Source organism: Cydia splendana, chromosome 23, assembly GCF_910591565.1.
Source record: "Cydia splendana chromosome 23, ilCydSple1.2, whole genome shotgun sequence".
Classification (NCBI taxonomy): Eukaryota; Metazoa; Arthropoda; class Insecta; order Lepidoptera; family Tortricidae; genus Cydia; species Cydia splendana.
The window spans coordinates 13,324,357-13,332,274 of NC_085982.1; positions in this window are offsets into that span (position 1 = coordinate 13,324,357).

Genomic DNA, 7,918 nt, shown 5'->3' on the forward strand with positions numbered 1-7,918 from the left:
ATTATTACAAACTGTATATCAAAAGCCCTATGTCCCGTTCCGACTGTCACCTGATACAAACGTGTCGAAAATGCTAACGGCATTGTCGCGTTGCACAGCCAGCGATATTTGCTGGACCAGGAAAGAGCCGGAACGGGGGTCGCTGACCCTATCCCTCAAACGCCGCCCCAAAGTTCTAATAAGTTTCTTGGCCTCCGCACACCAAGGCCCCGCAGTTTCTATAGCGACCGGATCGGAACAACATAATACGCTGGTACCAAGTTCGCATTGGTACTTATCGGATTCGAGTGGAATTGCAGTTTCAATGTTTTATCCAAGATTGATTACTTGGATTTTATACTTATACTTATACACATGGTGAGTGTGAGCTAGAACGATCATACAGTCACCATTTTCCCGAACAAAAATGTAAAAAAGTTAAATGCGCTCTTAAACATTTCACATACAAAATATATTTAATAGAAAATCTAGCTTTTATCAGGTACCCCCTTTCGCCCACCATGTTTAAGCTGAAGTGCACCCTTTACCCAAAGCTTGGAGGGTTCATTAAGGGGCAAGGGGCTTGCTGTTATTTCTGTTCGAGTTTTGAACGTTCGTCGGAAAAAATGGTTTAAATTGCTTCGGAAATTACGCAGAAGCTTTAACTCTGACGCTTTGTTTCTTCTTTACCCTCAAAAAACTGCAATATTTCATTGACATGATGTATTTATTATAGGTGGGTAAGTTTTATTTATTTATTTTATTAGATTTAATTTATTTAGTTTATACTTAATTTTAATAATAGTTTATAAGTTTTGGTATTGAATAGCGGCGCGATTCGGGAAATGAATTAGAGATTCACTAGATATGAACTAGTAAAGATATGTGACGTTCCACAGCTAAAGGTACCATTGCCCCGGCTGAATATTGGAGCGGCGTTAATAATAGCGTAAGCGCCAGCCGCCATAAGCTACCTTTTGCCGTGGAACGTTACATATCTTTACTATATCATATCTAGTGAATCTCTAATTCATTTCCCGAATCGCGCCGTAGATCTTTAATTCTTTATCAGTGATTTTTGGAATTATACGACTATTCAAAGTATTTTGAATCAACCCGAACCGCACGCACTGTGCATTAGGTAAGGTATAAGTTTACTGCATGTTAATAATTTACACTTATGTAAGTTGTGATTACCTGTAACTAGATAGGTAGGCATCTTCCACGATTGTTACATAGCTTTAAGAGCATGTAAGACGTATTATCTCTGATGTTAGTAATCCTAAATAATGAAGATAAAAATAAAACAAAAAAGATGCATTCGAGAAATTTTGAAAGGAAAACAAAAACATTTTAAAAATTGGGGTATAGTTACGAAAAGTGTAAGTCCCTTTCGTTATAATGAAATATTTATGAGTGGTTGTTAAATGATTTTCGGGATTATTCAATTTCCGATAATTTACGCCCTAACATATTCGGCTCGATTCGGGAAATGAATTAGAGACTCACTAGATATGAAATAGTAAAGATATGTGACGTTCCACTGCTAAAGGTACCTTATGGCGGCTCGCCGCGATTCGGGAAATGAATTTGATATTCACTAGATATGAAATAGTGAAGATATGTGATGTTCCACAGAAAATGGCGGCCGGCGCTTACATCGCATAGCGCCGCAATAATATTGGAGCGGCGTTAATGATAGCGCAAGCGCCAACCGCCATAAGGTACCTTTCCCGTGGGACGTCACATATCTTTACTATGTCGTTTCTAATTAATCTCTAATTCATTTCCCGAATCGCGCCGGTTGTTCTGAATTCAATACTTCCAATGAGACTTTTCAAATCATTTCGATTTTCGTCGGCCCTTTTTGAGATATATGTATAACATTACAGGCAATCTTGTATATTCTAGACCTCTGATACCTACATACTACCCCATTGTACGCAGATTGGCAAATGAATAGTAAATTAAATAAATGTAATGTTAAACCAATCCGCTCTACAGTTCCACCCCCTCCCCCCTTCCATTGCAGAGGGACGAATATTAGCTGATATATTCGGATCGGCAGTGTAGAGGCTTATTTATGTGAATATCTTTTTGTGCTATTTTTTATGGAAAAATAACATGTAAATTTTCAATGAGAAATAAATATAATCTATTTGTTTTCGTTTTCCATCTTTTCAAGCTTATGCTTGCACATGTCGTATGTAGGTAACTATGTATGTATTTTTTGTGTGGATAATTAGATATAGGCATCGGTGTTAAGGACCGATTCTGATTTAATATTTTTGTTACGGTTTCGATCTTATTTTGATAATACAATCAAAATCGCTCATGCTGATTGGTGCAAGCGAAATGAAGCGAAAATCGTGCGTGAAATGCGCGCCAATTACCAAGTAGATCAAAACTATAACAAAATTAAATTGTCAAACTAAAATAGGGCAAAATATGGTGGCAGCCGATAATTCAAGTCGGCAAGCATAATTCAGATCGGCTTGACTCCGTGAGTGCGCGACGTCGACTTAGTGCGGGCATCAAAAGTTAACACAGAAGACATCACACCATCCTAGCGATCCGATTTTTTAATTCCGGCCCCGAATTGTATAAAACCAGCTCGTTAATTAATGCATTGTGGACAAGCTCTGTCATTAAATCCGATTCGGACAATCACAGTTTTGTGGAACTATTTTAATTCCTGTATAATATCTTGTTACTTTGTTCACGTCCGTCCAAAAGTACCTATATCGAGTATATTGTATGTAGGGTCAACCTGTTTATTTATTTGCATAAACCTGAAATATTATTTCAGTCAAATAAGGACTAAATATGTGAACCTATGATAGTAGTTACCTACAGTACTATACTGTTAGGCATATTAAACGTTAACAGGAATTTTAAATGTACGTGTATTGCCTTAACATATTACTTGGCCTGATTTGATAATATTACATCACCGTTGCAGGAAAATAACAGGTTGATGTCATGCACACCATTAAATTAATCAAAATCGATTGCTCATTATTTAATAAGTAAAATTTAAATGCAAATGCGCAATTGCATTGAGGAAATGTAACAGAAAATTGTGTATAATTAGGACTACGCTGAAGCACTGTGTCATTGCTTGTTGCTCGTTGATCAGCGGTAGTGTGTACGATGTGCGGTGTGGTGCTCGTGTGTATGGTGGTGGCGCTGCTGAGCGGCGCGGCGCGGGCGGGGGCTGCCGGCGCGGCCCGCGGCGTCTGCGCCCGCGACCAGCCGGCACCCAAGATGACAATAAATACACACAGACGTTATTATTATGATTCGAAACAGTACGTAAAATCTTATGGAGATGACATTATTCTCCAGTGCTCCCTGGAAGACGCAACAAACCTTGTAATTCTTGACGACAATGGACAGTCGTTACAAACAAATTGTATAAACGCGAACACAGTCCAGGTGAAAGTTAGTAATCTAAACCTAGGGCCATACACATACACATGCGAGAATAGACAGACTGGCTGTAATGATTATATAACTGTTCGTGTAGTTCCTGCAATATCCGTCACCTCACCAAGAGTTCAAAAATTAAATAAATATGAATTCAATGCATACTTCGTACCGCGGGACGAAGATCACGAAGTATTCTGTTCTGGCCCTGATTCTAAATCTCTCTTTATTGACATGGATTTATTATTTTATGTAAATGAGGACAAAGCCTACAGACAGATACAAAAAATTCACAGATTTCGTGCCTCACACGACTATCGAGCACATTGGAAATGAATCTACGGAATTCGAAAAAATATTGTCGCTGAGCGACGAGAAAGTCTGGATAAGGAAAAAGTTACAAAATAAAACTACAACGTTGAATGATAATTATTTTATTCTTAGACTAACACAAGTATCCTGGACATAACGCATGTGAACAAACAAATTGCAAAATTTCCACACGCGTATCCAAGTTTGAATAATTGTCGCGGTGGCGCATAAGTATAGGTACATATTTCATGTTTCGATTAATAAGCAGGATATATTAATGTTCAAAGTACAAGAAAATTATTACACGGCAAATCCGTAGTCAACTCGAGAAGTGGTGATCGGCAGCGGCCCATTTGCTGCAAGATATGAAATTTTCTTGACAGCAGTTTGACGCGACGAGAGATGACCATAACAGCGTTTGTCTATGTTGCACCAAACCTGAGTTCCAATAGGTGTACTACCAGGGTTCAGCATCAGCTATCATGGGTAATGCTCATCATGACGAATCGGGTGTCCAAAACAGCGTGTGCCTATGTTGCACCAAACCTGAGTTCCGCTAGGTACAACCAGGGTTCAGCATCAGCTCTATCTTGGGTACTACTCTCCTAAGTGCTCATCCCTCTCCCTCTCCCTCTCCCTCTCCCTCTCCCTCTCCCTCTCCCTCTCCCTCTCCCTCTCCCTCTCCCTCTCCCTCTCCCTCTCCCTCTCCCTCTCCCTCTCCCTCTCCCTCTCCCTCTCCCTCTCCCTCTCCCTCTCCCTCTCCCTCTCCCTCTCCCTCTCCCTCTCCCTCTCCCTCTCCCTCTCCCTCTATTTCTATTTCCACCACCACAAGAATGCATAGATTGTCGAATAGTGCGTTATCTACGCCCGTCTCAAACAGGATAGATAGAGTTAGACCAAGAAAAATCTGCAGCGATTTTGAAAGCCCACACAGTGCAAGTGTTATTCTGCCGTCATAATCCCGATAATTCACAACAAACACCGATAACGAACTCTGCGAAACATGAAGTCATAAATGTCCTGTGAAAAATGTCGTTCTGACTTTTTGACTATTTTAAGGTTAGGCTACAGGGCAAACCCTTAACCCGATCGTCTTTGTTTTAGGCTCAAATTGTAGCTGACTAAATTGTTCAGAGCCGTTTTTCTCAAATTTTTGATATCATTCTTCGTTTCCAAATTATCGAGCACCAAAATCAAAAATTCGGAAAAAATTGAATTTTATTTTCATTATTTCGACCATAACTTTTTTTTTTTTGACCTTCTCTAATAATTATTTTTGCACCTTATAGCTCTCGTGATTATGCGTCTTTTGAGCCTATTTTTTTAATATCATATCTTCACAACTTTCCGAGATATAAGGGGATCGCACTTTTTCGTGAAATCGGACCGTATACTGGAGCGAACGAAAAGACATTTCCAATGTCAAAATCGTCAATAGTTCTACAGTTATGTATATGTATAGAGCACGGGAAGACCTCGCTGGACCTCAAAGTTATAAGTGCTTTGGTGACGCAAGAACAACTAAAGATGAATCGTATACGGTGGCAGATAAGTTAATGGTTGTAGTGGACTATTACCCAGAATCCCAAAAATTTCGCTGCCTTATAAGTGACTGGCGTGTATTGGAATGTTTTTGGCACTACTCTTACATTGGCGAGTTAAAATATTTTTTGTTTTATAAGGATCCAAATGATGAAGATGAAAACGAGTCACCGATATGCTTCGGCATGTCAAGCGGGACTAACCCCATTACTTGTAAATTGAATATCATAAATGAGAGATCACACAGATTTACTATCAACTACAATATTTCCATGGTGCTTAAGACTTGCAATTCATTGGCGCTCTATTGCAGAAATGAAACATTTATTTATAAAACCAACACACTCATAAAACTGGAACAGAGTAAGGATTTGCAGTTAGACAATACGAATGCAGTGACTGCTACTCTAAGTTGGTTTAAACCAAATGTGTGGTTAAAAAGCAAGAAGAAAATAGAAAGCGAAATTTGTGTATATCGAGTAGAATACCGCCCAACTTTATTCAGTGAAGCATGGCGACCGGCGGACACGTCAACAGTGCGCTGTAAAGATTTACCATGTTTCTTCGATTTAAAATATCTTCCTTTGCCGGACACCGACTACGAGATACGGGTTTCCACACGACTGATAGAGGCAGATAACTTGTGGTCGGAGCCTAGTAATACAATAACCGTACACACAGACAAGAAGGCAGCGTGCGCGTGTGAAGCACCCCTAACACCAGCAGAGACAACTGTTTCGCCTGCTACAGCTCGCTGTGAAGCTTGTAGATTAAGAGAATACATTATTAAAGAGAACTTGGCATTAATACACAAGATCAAAGTCATGAAGAAGAAATTTGCAAACGCCAAAGAGATTTCCCAACTATTATTAACATCAAAAGCAACTGCCGATAGGCTGAAGATTTTAGGGTAGAAATACCTGCCCAGTTAAGTAGGTTCGTGTTGCGTGATTTCGAAAACAACGTTTGATATTTTTATTTCTAAATCTGTCATAAAATATTTCATGTCAAACTAATTTTACGGTTTAAACAAAAAAAAAGTTTTTTTGTAGAAACGCATAGTTGGGAATGCCGACCATCTAAGTGGTGGATAAGAAAATGTGGGGTAGACCGATAGCGGAAAGAAGCGGCAAGGATTAATCCAAACAATTTCTCGGAGAACTCCCCGTTATACATGCGGTGGAAAATGCAGAGCCAGACTACATCTCTACGCAGCGCCAAGGAGTCCAGTCGATCTGCAATACCTATGCTGGCAACTGACAATCCGAGCCGCTATAATATTGGAGTTGTGAGCGTGACCTCAACTTAGCGTCGGCTTCAAAAGCTACAGAACATCACATCACATAATGTTAGCGATCTTATTCCTTAATTCCGGCCCCGAAATGTTTTATATATATCGGTTCAGTAGTTTAAGCGTAAAGGGTAACAGACAAAAATACTGACAGACTTACTTTTGTATTACGCTGTCGATGAATTTTTAAATGATACGACCTTATCGCATTAAAAAATATAAAAATTATAAAATTACACATATGTACTTAAATGTAAATGTTAATAAAATGTAAATCATATTTTTTTATTCACTCCATTGATGAACAATTAATACCTACCTAAATATATTTTTTTTTTACAAATAATAACATATAAATGAAATTTTTAATAATTGTATACCTACTTATACATAAATTTAATTATTTTATTTTATTGTCGATGTTAAATTTAACCAATTACTTTGTAACCTAGTTAAAATGAAAAGTATTTATAATAATATTAAAATTTCTTCATAATTTTCCACTACAAAAACGTGTCATGTTGCATGCCATATGAAAATTAGTTTAAACTTCCTTAGTTAAGTTTTAGTTAAGTACTTATATTGCTATGTACTCTAACATGGTTCATGTGAACACTAGCTGTAAAATGCCCTTTGTAAAACCTTATGTAGGTAACACATGATTACTTAGGGCATACTGAAAATTCCTGGACTGGCCACTTAGAAAAAATAAGTCCTCTCATATATCAGAATCCAGAAACTTTCAGTATGGCCCACGTATAAAAGCAATAAAATGGATTATGAATTATTTGTACTTAATTAACAAGGCTAAATAAATCTATTCTATATAAATATATGTATGAGGAGTAAAATATAATTATATTTTATTTAAGTATTTAGTTACTCGTGTTACAGGGACCACCTTTAGAGTTAAAGAAATACAAAGAATAATAATCACAGCAGCCTGATCTATACATATAATAAAGCTGAAGACGGTTGAAAGTCTGTACATGAAAGATAATTGAAAAAAAGTTGGCTGGGGATACTTAGAATCGATAACAGAACACGTTCCAAAAGTTTTTAGAATTTTTGTCTGTTTGTCTGTTTATCTGTTTATCTGTTTGTCTGTTTATTTGAACGCGCATCACATGAAAACGGCTGAACGGATTTTGATGAAAACTTTACTAATCTGTCGAGAAAATCCCCGGTCAGGTTATAGGCTATAAAAATTAAACCCCTAGAAGGGGGTGTAGCCGCTACACTCGATTGACTTAAGTTTGCCCCTGAATCTTATGGCGCTACTTAGGAAGGAGGGGCAAACTTTTTTCAAATATGTACTACCACTATTGAGTACCCTGGTAAACTAACAGATGGCGCTGAATTTAA